Raw genomic sequence first — 18325 nt, forward strand, 5'->3', positions numbered from 1 at the left:
AGCTAACAAGTGATGGAGGCAGGACTCGAACTCAGGCAGCTGCTTTGGGGGCCTCTGCTCTCAATCACCTCACTCCACTCCTGCGCTCTACTGTCTTCTTGCCCCAATTAGAACATAAGCTTTTTGAGAGCAGGACTTATAGCTCAGAATAGTGGACTTTTGTCTCAGATTAGGCATTTCGAGGAGCAGCCTGGTCTTCGATGTTACCGTAATTTCCAAAACAAACTTGCAGCTGGGTTGAACATGTCCACGGCAGTGGGATGTGCAAAGCAGTGCTCCCGTAAGCAGGCACTTGGGAACTGGCAAATGAATGATGGCTCATGGGCTCCAACATGACCCCAAGCTGACCCTCAGAGATATTTGCTAAAAGTGTTCCTGGCTCTGTTGGGACCTGTGTCCTTGGAGGTTTGCCATCTGGGCGGAGAAGGTGCAGCTTTATAGATCCATGTGGCTTTTTAGAGTATGGCAGAAAACCAGGCAATCCCCAGCCCAGCACAGAGGGGGCCAGCAACCCCAAGCTGCGCAATTCACGCCTGACAGGGTGGCAGTGTGGGAGTGTGTGGTGTGGGGGAGCAGGTTGCTTCCTGTGCATTTGCTCCTTGAGATGCGGTGGGAGGGTTATCCGGGAAGACCTGCCCACCTCCCTGAACCTGGCAGAACTGGGGTTTGAGAATTACAAATGGCTGTCTACCACCCAGAGGTGAGGGTGAAAGGCATGGTAGGAGGTGGAAGGTATAACCCAAAAGGCAATGTGAAGATGAAGAAAAAATATGCAAATACCTACCTTGTAGACTATCATTGCTAATGGTTGTCTAGCGCTCCTCTGTGTATTATTTGGGTTAATCCTCAGAGGGCTCACAGTGCTCTTATCCATCCCAACCTACTCACAGGGTAACTGAGGTTAGGGAAGCAAAATGGCTGTCCAGTGTCACAGTTAGTAAGGGCTGGAGGAGGAGTACAAACCCAGAAAGTTCGGACCTGTTCTCTTAGCCTTTGGCATCTCTGATACCCACAAACTGCAGCACCTCAGAGCTGGAGAAGGTCTTGGAAAGTATCTGTTTCAGCTCCTTCATAGTCAGGTGGGGAAACTGAAGGTCAGAGAGGCATCGAGATGGGCCAAGGTGACACAGCTAGTTAGTGACAACCCTATTTGACCAGGATTAGGGTGAAGCAGGAAGACTCCCGGGGTACAGAATTTAAGGAGGTGCTCCCTCTCAGATGCTCACTCTGTATATGCATGACACAGGCAGTGACCGCCTCTTTTTTTTTAAATTTTTTTAAAATTTTGTTTATTTTTATTTATTTGACACAGAGAGAAAAACAGCATGAGAGGGGATAGGGTCAGAGGGAGAAGCAGGCTCCCCGCTGAGCTGGGAGCCCGATGTGGGACTCGATCCCAGGACTCCGGGATCATGACCTGAGCCGAAGGCAGTCGCTTAACAAACTGAGCCACCCAGGCGCCCGGCAGTGACCACCTCTTTAAACATGCCCTGGGTGCCTCACTTGCTTACCCAGGTCCAGCCCTGGCCTGATGCTTCTTCTGGTTTTGTGGTGTGAACAACAGAGGCCCCAGCATGCGTTTATTTATTGGATTTGATGTCCCAAGGTAGGGGACTTGATGGAATATTTGTGTGGGGTTTTGCCAATATCCCAAGGCAGGTTTCTACCCAGGGCTGGATGGAGGGTCTCCTTCTGGTTGGTATCATGGAAGGGACAGGATTGAAAGGGGCAAACTCTGGCCCCAGCAATTCGAGGTGAAACTAGGAGAATGATGATCCTGTTTTGATGAAGCAGGGCTACAGAATGGGATCTGTGGGAATCAGGACCCTGCAGCTCTCCTCTTGATCCCACTGGGCTGAAATGTGGAAAATGCCAAGAAAAACCTCCCCCATCAGACCCAGAATGAAGATGATTATCAGTGGTTGACCTTTGAGGGCTAGGTGCCCGGATAGAATTACAGACACACATTTCTCCAAGCTTCAGACAACCTGTTTGCTTTATTTGTAAGAAATTCCTGGGGAGACGTGTGTATAGCACCTTTCCCCCAGCCTGGGCCTTCCTGCTTTTGTTCTAGTTCAAGGAGAAAAGGAGACACATCACACAAGCAAAGCACCCCATTGCTGCTTTATCCCTAATAAGCAGAAGTACATTGGTAAGTCCCCCATTGCTCAGAGAAGAGTGGGGCTGGGGAGAAGGGGTTCCACTCTCCACATCTGGGCCAAGTCTTCCGTTAGGGCTCAGCACCTTCTAGGAGTGCTGTGGGGCTAGCCAGTTGGCCCAAGGTGGGAGAAGGCTTCCTCCTAGTGGCCCTGGGGGCTTGGGGCTTGGGACAGGCACCCTCGCATTTACCCTCGCATTTACCCTGCCAGCAGAGGAGCAGGGGTGATCTAGGCCCCGCCTCTGGAGCAGACCTCAGCGAGGCAAGTCCTTGCTCTCTTCTCTCTGGGCCTCAGTTTCCTCCCCTTACCAGGCTTGGCTCAACCCAGCTTGCTTCGGGGTTTGACATTCTGCGGGTTGTGCCTTCTCGATTTATCCCCCCTGGCCCAGAAATTTCTCAAGCCCCTTTCTGGAGTTCTAGTCTCCAGCCCTGGCCGGTCCCTCTCTATCCTTAGCCTGTTACCAGCAGGCCTAGGGGCTCCCCCGACACCCCCGGGGAGATTTCCCTTCCCGAGGCAGCCCGCAGGCCGTTCTGACCCACCCGGAGGGAGGAGGGGAGGATAAACGACAATAGAGACGGGAAAAGGTTAAAAGGAAGAGAAAATAGCGAAGAGACACAGAGAGGGGATAGAGAGAGGAAAGAGGGATGGGAGAGGACCGAGCAGAAGGGCGAAAAGGCGGAGTGGAGGGTAGGGTGGTGAGAAGAGATGCTGGAAAATCCAGAATCAGAGAAAGGGAACCTAAAGGAAAGCTGGAGAGGGACTGAAAGACAGAAAAAAGCAGGCGAGCGAGCGAGGGAGAGCAGGGTCTGAAAGGACCGAAGGGGGAGACGGAGGGAAAGGGGAGGAGGGAGCCACGAGCAGGGAGGAGGGAGCTGGGCGGGAAGCGGAGGGAGGGGCCGAGGGACGCGGGGGGTGGGGGCTGGCTCGGTAGCAGCAGCCGCGGCCCCAGCCGCCCGCCGGCTCGCTCACTCGCTCACTCGCTCGCGGAGCCCGCCGCCCGCCGCCCGGCTCTAGGCTGCCCGCAGCTCCGGCTCCCGGCGCGGCGCTCTGGCGCGGCTCGGGCTCTGGAGGACGGGACCGCGCGACTGGCCGGCCCAGCTCCGGGCGGCCGCCGAAGCAGGTAGGCGGCGTAGCGGGGCTGCGAGGACGCGGAGCCGGGACGCGCGGGGGGCACAGGGAGACGGCGGCTGGGGGCTGCGGTCCCGGGGAGGGGGCTTTGCAGCCCCGCGACTAACTTTCCCCCGGCTCCGCGGATCTCCGCTGCCCTGCTCGGTGCGGGCCGCGGGAGCCGAGTTTGGCGCGGGGAGGAAGCGAACGCCGGCGCGTGGGAGAACGCCGGGGGTCCCGGCAGGACGCTGGGCGCCCGGCGTGGGCAGGCGCGGGCCCTCTGGCCGCAGTCGGGACGCAGCGCCCGCGGCGGGGAACACCCGAGCGCAGCGGCGCGGCGTGGCGCCGTGGTCCGGGGAGGGCGCAGCTCGCCCCCCGGAGTCTGGGGACTCCCAGCCCCGAGCCGCCCCGAGCCGCCCCGGGCGCGCCTACTGCGCGCAGTGCCTCGGGCGCCCTTCGTGCCGGGGTCGCGGCGCGGAGCCTGCGGGGCGCGGCCAGGTTCCCCGCCGGGGCCAGCGGAGCGCCTCTCCGCCGCCAAGCCCCAGTCCGAGCCTTGCGCGCTTTCTGCTTTTTGGAGGCGCGAAACGGAACGTACACTCCTTTCATTCTTTCTCATCCCGTCGCCCCGATTCTCTTCGGGGAAGTCGGGGACGTGAACAGCCCTGTGGGTTGACTTCCCGGACGTCCCTCCCTCCCTCCCTCCGCGGCGACCCCAGCCTGCGAAGTTAGAAGAGAAGCGAGACACTCCCCGTGCGCGCCTGGAGCGCGGTCCCGAAGTTCCCAACTTCTCGCCCAGCCTTGGGCGGTAGTGTTGGAGGTGGGGCAATGGTAGTGGTTGTGGCCCCTTGGAGCTACAGAGCGCAGCCGCCTTCCTCCTGGACTTGGTTTATTTTTCCTAATATGTTAGGGGAAAAAAAATACGACTTAAAAAGGTGCAAAATTGTTCCCCGCGGGCGTCCAGGTCCGTGAGTGAGACGGAGCCGTGACCCGTCGGGAACCTGGGAGTGCAGAGCCGGGGCTTGACAATTTGCGGAGTCCACCACCCCGGCTGCTTTCTCCCGGACCCGGACTCCCCGGCTCCATCCTCCGGTAGCCGCTCTCGGGAGCCGTTCCTCCTAGCCCGCGCTGCGAGGCTGGTCTGCGTCCTTCCCGCGTGGTCAGGCCCTCTAGAAAAATATGTCAAAGTGGCTCCGCCTCAGGATCTCCCACTCCGTCCTCCCGGGAGCGGCTAAAGCAGGGCCTCTGGCAGGTTGGAGGAGGCCTTTGGGTGGCTTGGGATCCTGGCCATCTCGGCTCGCTCTGGCCAGGGTATTCATGCCCGGGCATCAGTGGCCCTCCCTCTCCCCTCCCCGCGCTCTGTCGGGGAAGCAGGGGTTAATTCCCGGGCCGGGTGGCACGGAGCGGAGGTCGGCCGTGGCTCTCGGAGCCTGCGGGGGGGTGTGGGGGGGTGGGTCCGCTGGCTTCCGGAGTCCCGGGGACCGGATTCGCCGCGCGTGCGGCTTCCGCGGAGCTAGCGGCCCCTGCCTCGCAGCCTTCTTTGTTGGAGTGCTATTGGAGAGGTTCTCTTGAAGGGTTTGGAGCAGGTTTAGTGGGACCGAGAGGTGGGGGCTTTGAGGAAAGGGTTCCTCCCCGCCCGCCGTCTTCCCTGGACTCCCCGTAGGTTGGACTGGGGGCCGGGAGGGCGTCGAACCGACCACCCAGGAGCACTCCATCCTCAGCTCGTTTGGCGGGTTTTCCCTGGGGCACGCCACACGCCACCCCTTTCGGTGGCTCACAGATTGTTTAAGCCCCTCAAAATTCAAGGTCTCCTCGGTCTCCATCTCTTCCTCCCATCTCCCAGATCAGCAAACTGAGGCCCAGAGAAGTGAAAGGACTTGCTTAGAGCTGGTTAAGGGGTGGAAGGGAATGTAAACCAGGTCTCCTGACTCCTAGTTCAGGTTTTTTTTTTTTTCCCCCCCCTAGTACTCTCATCATCACTTTCTTAGCGTGGGGCTGGTGCTTCCGGTCAGGCCACAGTGTGCCCTTGGCGGGCGTTGAGGACTGGTCTCAGAATTCTCTTGTTAGTCGCTGAGCTGGGATCACCTCCCAGGATAAATCACTGAGGTAATGGTTTGTTGCATACCTATCCTGTGCCTGCACTGAAGTCTGCGGGGAAAGGGAGCCCTTAGACCTGGCCCAGCCCCATAAAGGGAGAACAGCTGTTGTCTTGTAGCCAAGGAAGCTAGACCTGCTCAGGTGAAATCGCTTTTGGAGGGGGCAGAATGATGGACAGTTGGAGAAGGGAGGATTTGGAATCGAGCCTTGGGTAGATTTCCAGTTGGGGGAGGAGGTTGGTGGGGCACAAGGCTTGAGCATGAAGAGACGGGCAGGGAAGCTCATGACTTGTTCAAAGGACAGCAGAGTCAGGGTGGATGAGAATCTGCCTTTTGAGAGAGAAGCACTAGGGCAGTTGGAAGAGCCAGCTCCTCAGAAAGCAAACTCAGAACGTGTCCCCAGAATCTTCTAGCACTAGGGTGAGCAATCGGCTGGGAAGTCAGCAAGGGTCATATTCAGCCTTTTGCTTCTCCTTTACCCTTTTCTCCTTGTTCCCTGGTCTTTCAAATAGTTTCTTTGTTCCTCCATCCAAAACTTCCAGAATTTAGATACTTGAGGGGTTTTGAACACACTCTTGGTCCTACTATGGGCAGGGCATTTACTGTGCTAGGAATATTTAGTCAACAGATAGTTTTCGAGCTCATACTTTTTACCAGGCACTGGTTTAAGCCTTGGGGATACACCGCTGAACCAGCCAGGCAGAGTCCCATACCTCGTGATGCTGCCATTCTAAGCTTCTGTTCTCTGTAAGGTAAAGTCTAGATGTGGAAAGGAGGCAAATACACAAAAGATGTCTGAAGAAACAGGACAATATAACAGAGAATTCTGAGCCTCCCCTCTAGTGGTTCAAGGCTCTGAGGTGAAAGGCTTGGAGCTGTTGGCTATGAGATTTGGAGAGCCTCTGGTCTTCCATGACCCCAGCTCCTGGTTGCCAAGGGTAACCCAGAGGCGGCTGCATTGAAGACCTTAGATATGGCATTGGGGAGCAGCTCTGCAGAGTTGCTGCCAGTCAGAGCACAGGGGGAGAGAGCTGGTGAGTGTTGGCAACTGTGATCTTGCTAGGTATCCATAGAGACTGGTGCTAGATAGCCATGTACCTCTTAAATTTCAGCATCCACAGCTACTTGAACTCTGTAGCCCCATTGTACAGATGGGTAAATGGAGCCCCGACTCTGCAGATTGGGACAGCTATGCAGAAGGGAGCCCAGCACTATAGAGTCCAGGTATTCCTGATCTCTGATTTGATTTAAAATAATGCTCTTTCCTTTCTATTTTGTAGACCAGTGGCTCTTAGACTTCACCCTGGAAGGCTTATTTAAACACAGATTGCTGGGCTCCGCCCCCAAAGTTTCTGATTCAGTGGGTCCAGAGTGGGTCCAGTAATTTGAATCTGTAAGGAGTTCCCAGGTGATGCTGGTACTCTTGGTCTGGGGCCACACTTTGAGAACCACTGTGGTAGAACAAGGGAAAGTGAGAGATTTTCTTGAGATCATGCATGCAGTCAAGGAGCCTGGGACAAAGGCTGTGATTTAGCTCTAGGAACTCCCAGAATTTGCCTATGTATAAAACATCCCCTCCCCTTCGTCCCCCCAGGAGGCCATAGAATTAAAAGAATATTTTATCTTCATCAGCACACACAGAAAGAGAATATATTGCAATATAATTAGGGAATAAATAGGTGTCATGTGTTGGATGTAGACTCCATGCCCTGTGGCTCTGTGGGGGTTTATTATAGCAGTGCTTATAATTGAAAAGGTGTCATCTGCTTCGAGAACCCCTCATGAAACTTTCATGGCCTGGGTGGTCAGTATCCAAAAAGGCATGTCTTCTTCATTTAAAAGAAAGAAAGTCAGAGAGATTGCTTCTCCTGCTAATGGGACTATCTGTGTCTCATTTGACAGTAACTACGCAATGTGTTCTTAGAGAAGAGAGAAAAATTGAACAGCCAGTGTGAACAGAGAGGGGTTGGAGGAAGTCCGCATCACAGGTTTACAGATCCATTTGTTGAACATTTTGGAATGTTTTGAAACTGTCTGTTTCACCTATATTTCTGATGTGAAGCCCTATCTCAGCAGGAGGAAAGGAGAGTTTGTGTTTCAATGTAGCTGGTTGGGTAAATGTAACAGCACATTTTATCCCCAACGTATTAATTAGACCCCAAAGAAAAGAACCGTAAAAGGGTTGTTTTCCTAAATGCGGGCATTTTTCATCTGGATCCTATTTATTGATTATTTTACAGTTGAGAAGGAGCAAAAAAAATCCATGTTTTTATAGCAAATAAAGCTGGCTGCAGTAATTACGCAGGCTCAACATGTCTGTTCTGGAGCAGGAAGTTGGAATTCAGCCTGACTCTCAAACATTTGGGTGAGATCTAATTGAGAAAGACATTTCAAAGAACAAATATTTAGGAATGCGGAGTTTCGCTGATGGTCTCTTTGGGCCAAGTGCAAGTACCTTGCTTTTAGCTCAATCCTCAGAGGTGGGGGGATGCTACAGGGAAGGACCTGGTCAGTAATGTTGAAGCCAGAGTCCAATTGTGAGGCTGAAACCTAGAGATAATCAGTGAGGTTTAGTAAAGGGAAGAAAGATGCTTTCAGGGAATATATATCACCTGGTACCGGTGAGCAAAGGGAGACTCAATCTAATATAGATCGAACACTTATTGATTGTCCAATCTCGGGACAGGCACAATGAGGGCAGGGACCAGGACTTTTACTTGTTATGTATCTCCCATAATGCTTGACTCAGGTATCTTTAGGGAAAGAGGCCTCTATTGGAGTGGGTATCAGTCAGGATTGTAAATAGCAGAAAACTTGAACTCAACTGGCTGAGGCAGTAAGGAACTTAGTATCTCCCATTGTAAGAGGTGTGGGCTATGTCTGCCCCGAGCTTGGTTCTTTCAGTGGTTCAACAGCATCATCAAGATCTAGATTCTTTTTATCTTTCCTTGTTCATAAGGTCATAAGATGGTTGCAATGGCTCCAGCCATTACACCCTTACAATAAGAAGCAGAGGCAGAAAAGGCTGGAGGGAAACCTTTCCCAAAGGCCCCTCAGCAGAATTTCCCTCGGGTCTCATTGGCTGCAGATGTGAATCACATGATCATGTACACCAACCACAGGCCAGGGAAGAAGACCACCATCACTGGCCTAGAACAATCTTGATTTGTGTGTTGGGCCTCAGAGAGGAATGGTTTTCGAAAGAAGCAACCAACAGCACCTGCTGTAGAGTTTAAGACCTGGGTTTGAATCGTCTGTCTACTTTTTAGCCTTGTGACCTTAGGCTAAGCTTTTTACTTCTTTGTGCCTCAGTTTACTCATCTGTGTAATGGGGATTTATTGGGAAGATAAATCTGAATTAACTCAATAATTACAGTTGATTGGTATACAAGAAGTAGATTATTTGAAGATTTGATCTCTGACATCAAAGAATTATAATCTAGTGCAGGAGGTATGAGAGGAGTAGGCTATCAAATAATCAGAGAACAACCAGAGTGTAAGTAAATAATTATGACTTGGTAGGAGGAGCATGACATCAGTGGTAGGAGGAGCATGACATCAGTGGGAGCTGCAGTAGTTAGGGAAGGCTTCCTGGAGGAGGTGGTTCATAGTGCCTACCGGAATGCCAGCATTTAAGTATGGATGGGTTATTAGCTCCTTCTGCACAAATTGCTTCCTCTTGCTTTTTTCCATGGTAAAATGGGACCATTAGGCCAAGATGAGATCTTATCTCTACCGTTACAGTGTCTTTGAGAGTCCAAATATAGCCAGCCCTGGTTCTGGCTGGTAGGCAGGTCACAGTGGCTTCCTTACCAGTCTTGGATTCCTGGTTTCCGCTGACCTATCAGTCTCCACCTCTCATGCTACATTTCAGGTGCCGATTAGATATTATTGTTCTCACTATTATTATTTGGATATCCGGCTGCCATTTTGAAATTTATGTGCCTACATTGAAATTTGATGTCTTCCCATGTCTCAAGCCATCTGCTCTTCTGGATCCTTCACTTCTGTTGTTGGCACCACCACCTTCCCAGCTGCTTGGGCTCAAAACCTCAGCAACACTTTTGATGCCCACCCCCTTCCTCTAATTCCAGCATTCATGTACCAGCTTCCTTTCTTATGTTTCTTGGATATGAGTCCTCCTTTACTTACGGTGTGAGACATCCCCTTCATCAGGTTCTTTCTCCCTCACGCTGGGCAATGGCTCTGGTCTTCTGCTCTGGTCTCGCATCCTCCGGGCACAGGGACACAAGTCTCAAGGAGCAGTTTGTGGGGCTTTGCAAATAGTACAGTTTGTAATCCGAGGGCAGAGGTGGCAACGAGTCTGGAATCCGGGGCCACAGACACATCGTGTCGCTTGGAGGGGCCATTTCCCAGCCTCGCATCTGTCTCTCCTTCAAGTCATCCTGAGACCTTGTTTATTCTCCACTTGTCACCTTACATTTTTTTTTTTTTCTGTAGTCGTCAGTGGATGAAGCCCAAACTCCTCAAATAGACATTCGAAGGCTTCCACAACCTGCCTCGCTGTCCTTACCTGCTAGGACCCACCACCCCTGCCGCCTTCAAGCCTGCTTCAAGTTCTGCCCTTCTCCATGTTTAAACCGAGCTGCCCTTTCCTTCAAGGCCAATGTCTGAGCTGCCTCCCCTGACCACCGGAGCCCACGGTGATCTCGAAGCATTGATCTTTCCTTCTCCTGAACTTGTGTAGTACTTATTGCTACACTGCCAATTCTGTACTTAATAATACGATGCCAGTGTCATTGCTCTGCATTTGGCTGGAAGGTTCCTCATCTTCCCAACTGGATGTAAGACCATCGAGGTCCGACATGGGGGTGGGGGTGGATCCTTCTTTGCATCCAGCATTGTGGCCAGCGAGCATCTGGCACTTCCGTGTGTATTTATTGAATTAATAAATCACAGGAATAGGGAAAACAGGATTATCTACCTGAAAAGTCAGTTCTTATTTATTTATTTATTTATTTATTTATTTATTTATTTTCCCCTTACTTCAGTTTAGGGAAGAGAATAAATTTGATGAATGTCTGCTGTATGCTGGGTACTACTTCAAGTAATTTTTCAGGACCTGTTTTAAGTCAGCCTTGTGACACCCCTGGGAAGTTGGGATTATTGCTGTCACTTTACTGATGAGGAAATGGAGGCTGGGAGAGGTGAAGCGGCTTGCTGTGCTTACTCAGCCAGCGGGAGGCCGAGTGAGGGTCAAGGTCAAGCTCTTTCCTCTGTGTCTATTTCATATATCTTCAGGAGGTTCTCCTGGCCCTGCGGTGCTCTGTTCTCCCAGACTTTGCTGTGTCCCCTGCCTCCTTCTGTCACCTGTCTCTGATGAGACTCAGACCCTGTTTTGTCCCGAGGGTGTGTTTGGGGGCTTTGAAAACTCTGACATTTCCCGTGATTCTTTCCTGAGGACCCGCTCCATCTGTTAGGTTGTGGCTCATACTGATCACTCGCCTTTTTGCCTTGACTGTCTTTCCTGCCGCCTTCAAGCCTGGGCTAGAGATTCCTTTAGAGCATAAAGCATTCTCCTAGTGGAATCAAGCTGGGCCTGAGCCAGGTTTTCTGAACTCCTCCGCCCTTGCTCTCCCCCATCCCACCCTTTGTATCCATCCACCCTCACCTGCCACCACTCCTGTTCTGGGTCTCGGGTGTCACCTATGGAAGGAAGACACTGCTGATTTGTCAGCAGGAGTGTAGTCTGTTGGAGGAGTCTGCCAGCTCCGGGAGTTCTGACAGGCATTCTTCTGTCATCTGATTCATTCATTCATTCATTCATTCATTCATTCATTCATTCATTCTGTAAATACAGAACATTGACCACATGTTCAACATAGCAGGGAATGAAACAAAGTCTTTGCCTTCGTGGAGCTTGTATTGAAGTGAGGCAAGACAGATGGTAAAAAGCAAACACATTATATAATATACTTTGTGTGGTTATAATGAAGAAAGATAGCAAGGGAACATGGTATATGTGGCAATGGGATGCTGCTATTTTATTTTATTTTATTTTATTTTTTTTAAAGATTTTATTTATTTGGCAGAGAGAGACAACGAGAGAGGGAACACAAGCAGCGGGAGAGGGAGAGGGAGAAGCGAGCCCCCCGCGGAGCAGGGAGCCCGATGCGGGGCTCGATCCCAGGACCCTGGGATCATGACCTGAGCTGAAGGCAGACGCTTAACGACTGAGCCACCCAGGCGCCCCTAGATGCTGCTATTTTATACAATGTGGTCAGGAAAGGCCTCTCTGATAGTGACACTGGAGTGGAGACTGAGGGGAAGGATGCCATGCATATAATCAGGGGCAGAGGGCACTGAGCAGAGGGAAGAGCAAGTGCAAAGGCCCTGAGGTGAGAACTTGCCTGGTAAGTCTGAGGATCAGCAAGAAGGTGGCAGTGGAGACACAGAGAGGAGCTTGGTAGGAGGTGAGACTCCTCTTCAGCCTCTCCACTGCCTTAGAAACACCATCATCCTTCTCACAGCTGTTGCCACTGGCTGGAATGACCACTCAGCCAGGTCCCACTTGATGGGCACAGCTCAGCTGTGGCCCTCCCACCCCATAGGGGGCTGCCATCTCTGCCCTCTCTTGTCAGTCTGCCTCTGCTCCGAGTTCCTATAACTCTCTCTTCACTAGATATCTGAGCCCTCGATTGCATGCTGGCCTGTCCCCTTCCCCTGGGTGTGTTGGTCACACCTCCCTAACGAGCCAGCCCATTGAAACTGGTTTATTCCCCCCGCCCCCAGAAGCCAGCCCAGAGCGGGGCTCTGTGTCTCTACCCATTGGTGATACTCGTGTCAGAGGTGGGAAAGAGGTGGAAGCTTCTTCACACTAAGCCCAGTGTCCCTGCACAATAGACAGGAAATCTTTTATTCCAGGCAATCTTGGAGCACTTTGAGCTGGGAGCCTCTGGTGCTTTTGGGAGCGGGGAGGAGGAGTCTATCTTTCCCACCACTTGGATGCAGCTTTGGCTCTGAGTGGGGGAGGGCAAGGAGCCGGGAAGCCTTCTTCTTTATCAGGCTTTATTGCTTGCTCAGTGAGGAGTAAGATGTTTTAGGAACAAATGAGGAAGGAATTCATTCACCCAGGGCCCGGGAGACCTCCCTGCCATCCAGGGCAGGAATTCTGAGTGTGGTGGTTGACTTGTGAATGACCTTGGGTGAGTCATGTAAACTTCGCCTGTTCTACTGCAATTTCTTCTCAGCCAAGCCACCTATCTCCCCATCCGTTGTCGAAGGAAATGACCAATAAACCTGATTTTAAAAAAAAGATTTTATGTATTCATTTGAGAGATAGATAGAGAGAGACAGAGAGAACGAGCAGGGTGCAGGGGAGAGGGAGAAGAAGAAGCAGGCTCCCTGCTGAGCAGGGAGTCCGATGCGGGGCTTGATCCCAGGACCTTGGGATCATGACCTAAGCTGAAGGCAGATGCTTAACCATCTGAGCCACCCAGGCACCCCCCCCCCCAGTAAACCTGATTTTTTTAAGGACCTTAACTATTCCCTAGGTTTGTTTCTTATTTATTTATCTGAGAGAGAGTGTGTGTGTGTGTGTGTGCATGCATCTGTGTGTGAGCAGGGGTAGGGGAGAGGGGCAGAGGGAGGGAATCTTCAAGCAGACACCCTACGGAGGTGTTCGGAGGGACTCCATCCCATGACCCATGAGATCATGACCCCAGCCAAAACCAAGAGCCAGATGCTCAACTGACTGAGGCACCCAGGGGCCCCTCCCAGGTTTATTTCTGCATTAATTTTCAGGCCAATGGCTTTAAAACTTGAGAAATGTATAGATGGTTCTACTTTAAATGGGGAGAAAGCTTCCCACAGACCTCTAATATTGTCTTAAATTATTAATAAAATAATATTTAAATATATATAAATACAAAACTAGGCATAAATAACGTATGCTTGTAACTCTTACACAATATTAAACTCCGAACAAGTTTATAAATTAAAATGCAAACTACAAAGCCAGTAATATCCAGATTAACAATGTTAATTTGATGTGATAGATGCTGTTTTTTCCATTAAGATTAAATCACCCCTTGCTACAGATTGTGGTTTTGGCTGCATGGAGCATTTTGGCTGCTTCCTCTGCCACGTGCCCTGTGGTGACTCACCTGTCCTATTACATTTCTCAACTGGAATGACTGTGAAACCTTTGTCCCTACAACCTGCCGGGGTGTCATTTGGCTGGCCCTTGGCACAAAAACATTTGTGTGTTAGGATGCTGCTTTTTTCTCATTAGCCCGCACGATTAAAGAAGCTCTGTTTAATTCTGGTGCAACAGCAGACCCTGGTACAAAGCTGGGCATTGAGGCTCGGTGTCCCTACTTGGTCTTTGAGATAAAAAACACAACCTTGATTCTTCACAGTGCCTCAAGAACCCCTGCTTGACAACTGTTGAGCACTCTCAATAGTGCCCCCAGTGGTCTGAAAGCGTTCATGCTAGAGCCGCGTCTAATTTTTCAGCAGTCGTAATAATAGAAACCATTGGACGCCTGGGTGGCTCAGTCGGTTAAGCGTCTGCCTTCAGCTCAGGTCATGATCCCAGGGTCCTGGGATCGAGTCCCGCATCGGGCTCCCTGCTCCGCGGGGAGCCTGCTTCTCCCTCAGCCTCTGCCTCTCTCTCTATCTCTCATGAATAAATTAAAAAAAAAAAATCTTTAAAAAAAAATAATAGAAACCATGTTCTGAACCCTTGTTATGTGCTGTTATTTCAGGAGGTGCGTAAGCTCGAGGTAGGATTATCCTCATTGTACAGATGAGAAGGTTGAGGCTCAGAGAGATTTACTGGTCAGGGTCCCATTGATCATTGGCAGCATCTGGACTCCATCCAAGTCTGCATGACCCAAAACCCATGAACTTCCCACCAGGCTGCACTGCCTTCCCATCCACAGACCCTCACCGGGCTTCACACACTTTGAGTGATCAGTGCACAAGGACTTTGGAATAATCAGGAACCTCTGGATTCTCACAGTGGACTCAGAGCTTTTTGGTAGAGCAGTTAAGACATGTTACCTGTGCAAAAAGGAGGAGTGAAGGCAGTAAAGAGCAGGATAGCACTTAATAATGGCCCTCAGATCTTCAGGAGACTTTAGCTGGGAGTGCCAGGGGATGGAACCTTCCGTGAAGGCCTCTGGGAGGAGTGCATGCTGGTTACTGCAGGAGAGTACCTTAACGATGCTTACCTTTTTTAGGACTTCCCATTTGAGCAGGCAGTTTTTTGGTGCATTCATTTTTAAGGTTGTGGGTTTTTTTTTTTTTTAATTATTTTCATTGGGGCAAATACACATAACATAAAATTTATCGTCTTAACCATTTTTAAGCATACAGTTCTGTGGTATTAAATACATTCGTAATATTGTGTGGCCAGTCCTACCATCTATCTCCATAGTTATCTGATTTGTGTTTCACAACAACTCTTCAAAGCTGGTTATTGTTGTCAGAAACAGGGACCCAGAGAGTTTGAGTGACTTGCCCCAAGTCATACCCTAAACCTGGTGCTGGCCTTGCAATACTGATTTCGAGTGACAGTGGCAGGCTTGGTTTCCCAGAGGCTTGTGTGGGGACCTGTGAGGTGGTCAGGCTTCCTGAGGTAGGCGCTTGATGGGATGACCCCAGAGTGCTGTTCTAGAATCGATTCTGTGGGTCAAAGTAGGGGCGACTTACTCCTGTATATGTAGGACCCACCTTTCCACAGTGCAAAAATTATTATTATTATTTAAAGATCTTATTTATTTATTTGAGAGAGAGAGTGTGTTCACAGGCAGGGGGAGGGGCATGGGGAGAAGCAGACTCCCCGCTGAGCAGGGAGCCTGACGTGGGGCTCCATCCCAGGACCCTGAGATCATGACCTGAGCTGAAGGCAGATACTTAACCTACTGAGCCACCCAGGTGCCCCAGAGCAAAAATTATTTAAAACCCACTTCTGCACTTAGGAGATGCCCTTCCCCTGCCTGACCTGTCTGGTTTATCATCCAAGCTTAGAATACGTACAATAATTAAAAACATCTCCAAACTTTTTTATCCTGCAGGAGATGAGCAACAATCTACATATGCAAATAAATGGCATGCCAGTTGCCATGAATATTAATTTGGAAAGAGAGTCTGAGGCCCTAAATACACTCAAAACCAACAATGTGGCATTTTGTAACTCCTCCCTGCTCGCTCCGATAACCATGGCCTTATTATATTTTAAGGTTCCCTGGCTCCCTGCTGACCTCCCTTCTGAGACTCTTGAGGTTACCAGGGGGATGTGGAGTGTCTCCGGTTGGCAGGCCAGAGGCCTGTGGGTGATGGGGTGAATCCTGACCCTGGAGCTGTGTCTGCTCCTGTCCTTCCCTGGCGGAGGTCCAGGCATTAGCAGTGAGTCCCCAAGGCCAGGGGACAGTGCTGGGGAACACTGCAGGACAACTATCAGCCTCATGCTCTTGTGCTATCAGGGAGACAGAAGGGGCCTTGGGAATCAGCTTGTCTTACCTCTCACAGCCAAATCAGGAAACAGACCCTGGGATTGGGGGTGGGGGTGGCTTGCCCAAGGTGACACAGTGACTTAAAGGCAGGAGGCGAGAAATCTTACTCATTCTTGCCCTGAAAAGCACATTTCTTTTTGTGTGTTTGTAGGAAGGGGTGGGCAGGGTGGCATTTAAAGTTTGTATACTTTGGAAGAGAAAGTCATTCTGGTGGGAATGTTCTCTCAGAGACAGGCAGCTACTGCAAATCCAGTCTTGGGTCCCATTTGGGTTGAAAGAAATGATTTCCTTCCACCCCCAGTAGATTTCCGGAATAAATGTGAGGTTGCATCTGGAGCATGTCCCATCTGAAGTGATGGGAGGGCGGGAGTGTCTCTGAGGGAGCCAGATGGGGTTCAGGACTGGCTGGGGAGGACCGAGAGGTGGAGGGGGGTGGATTGACAGTAATTTCTGTGTCTCACTGTCCAGGGGAGGCTCCACAGGGTGGGAGGGGGACAATGTTGCAGCATCATGGTATTACAGGAAGTTGGGTCCTGCTGTTTACTGGGCCCATCAGTTCACCTTTGGGCCTCTTTTTCCTTGTCAGTAAATATTGAGATAATCATCCCCACTTCTTTTTTCTTTTTTTTTTTTTATTGAGAGAGAGCTCGAGCGGAAGGGCAGAGGGAGAGGGAGGGAGAATTCGAAGCAGGCTCCTCACTCAGCGTGGAGCCCGAGGCGGGGCTCGGTCTCACGGCCCTGAGGTCATGATCTGAGCCAAAATCAAGAGTCAGACGCTTAACCGGCTGAGGCACCCAGGCGCCCCCACCCCCACTTCTGAATGTCGCTTTGTAAAGATTAAATGAGGACTTAAAGTTCCCTCCTCATGCCAGGCACAAAGTAGGGATTCAGTCCATCTAGATTCCTTTCTTTTCCTGATAGATCTGTCTGGCTGGCTGCAGGGGTCAGGATGGATGCGTGTGCATCCGTGCTTGCGTGGGGGGCTCTGTGTCCCTGCTGGTGTGTTTCTGTGTGCGTTTGTCTGCGTGGGTGTCTGCTTGTTCACCCACGTGTTTGTTTTTGAGTGCGGGGTGGAGCGGCTGAGTATGGGTGTGATTCTGCGTGCCTTTGTGTCTGTGAATGTCCGTGTGTGTGTCAGCGTTAACGTAGCTGTGTGTGTTTCCGTGAGTGCGTGTGTTGTGCTGTGTGTGTACACGTGTGCATGGGCGTGTATATTTAGTGCAGGGCTGGTGGGACAGGAAGGGCTCTGTGTGCCCCGCGGAGAGCTCCCCCTCAAGCACTCTCCGGGCCTCTGGCCCCTTCCTAACTGCCCTCTGCAAGGTTCCCTCTACCCCCCTCTAGAGGCACCCTGGCGCCTCCGCCGGCCTGCTCTCCGGGTCATTTGCATTCACGTTTGCATATCACATGCATATCATTTGCATTGTCTACGTAGACTCTGCTCTCGGTTCTTCAGTTTTCAAGGTAAAATGTAGTTGCTCTTCTTGAAGGTCGTTATGTTAAGAATTGCGGCTTTTTCTCTTATTCTTTCTGGTCCAGAATTCCCTCTCAGAATTGGCCCCCCCCCCGCCCCCCGGGGAGGACAGAAGCCGCAGAAACCTGTTTTCCCCTCCGTGTCTGCAGGGGGAGTTGGTTCAGTGGGTACAGGCCCTGGGACCCTGCGAGGTGCATTTCCGGGGAGAAGACTTTCTTATTCCGTGGGCAGTTGCTTCGACCAGAGTCAACTCTGTCATGTCAGACCAGGGACAGATACAGTCTGACTTGTGCCCTGGTGCTTGGTTCTCAGGCTCCCACTGACTTACCCTTGGGGGAGTTGGAAAGGAAGGGCCACCTTGGGTTTTCAGCACCCCTGTACTCATTCCTGCCTGGGGATGGACCGTGAGGCCAGGGCTCGATGGGGGACCAAGGAGCAAAAGAAGTCTTTTCAAACACCTAATGCATAATTAATGATATCTCTAAAGCCGCAGAAACTACCAACCCAAAAAGCTTCCCCAGCGGGGCTGTACCCCTATAGTGTTTTCCTTACGGGCCATCACTATACTTGACATTCCCTCCTGTAGATAAGGGTTTGAGTCCTGGCTGCATGGTTTTGGGCAACTTACCTACAAGTTATAGGTTGTCTGAGAGCCTTTCCTCTCATCTGTAAAAGGGGAATAATACTAGTACTTAATACTAATTATAGTACTTGGGGTTGTTGTGAAGATTAGATGAACAATGCAGGTCAAGGGCTTAGCTTAGTGCCTCGATAATAAAGACTGAATGAGTGTTAGCATCTCCAGTCCCTATGGGCAGTATTAGAAAACAGAGGTTCTAGAGAATGTCTTTTACACTCTAGTATAAATTGTTCATCGGCCTCTCTTTAGACTAGCTACAGATGACAGGCGGCAGGCTTGAATCCCTTCAGTGCCTTTTAGGAAGTCAAGTCCCCAGGACACGTGGGTGAAAACATTTGCAGAGGCGGCATGGAAGTGGGAGATTCCTTGTCTGT

Source organism: Mirounga angustirostris, unplaced genomic scaffold (genome assembly GCF_029215605.1).
Source record: "Mirounga angustirostris isolate CCGP_5_RB_7025 unplaced genomic scaffold, mMirAng1.0.hap1 SCAF_9, whole genome shotgun sequence".
NCBI lineage: Eukaryota > Metazoa > Chordata > Mammalia > Carnivora > Phocidae > Mirounga > Mirounga angustirostris.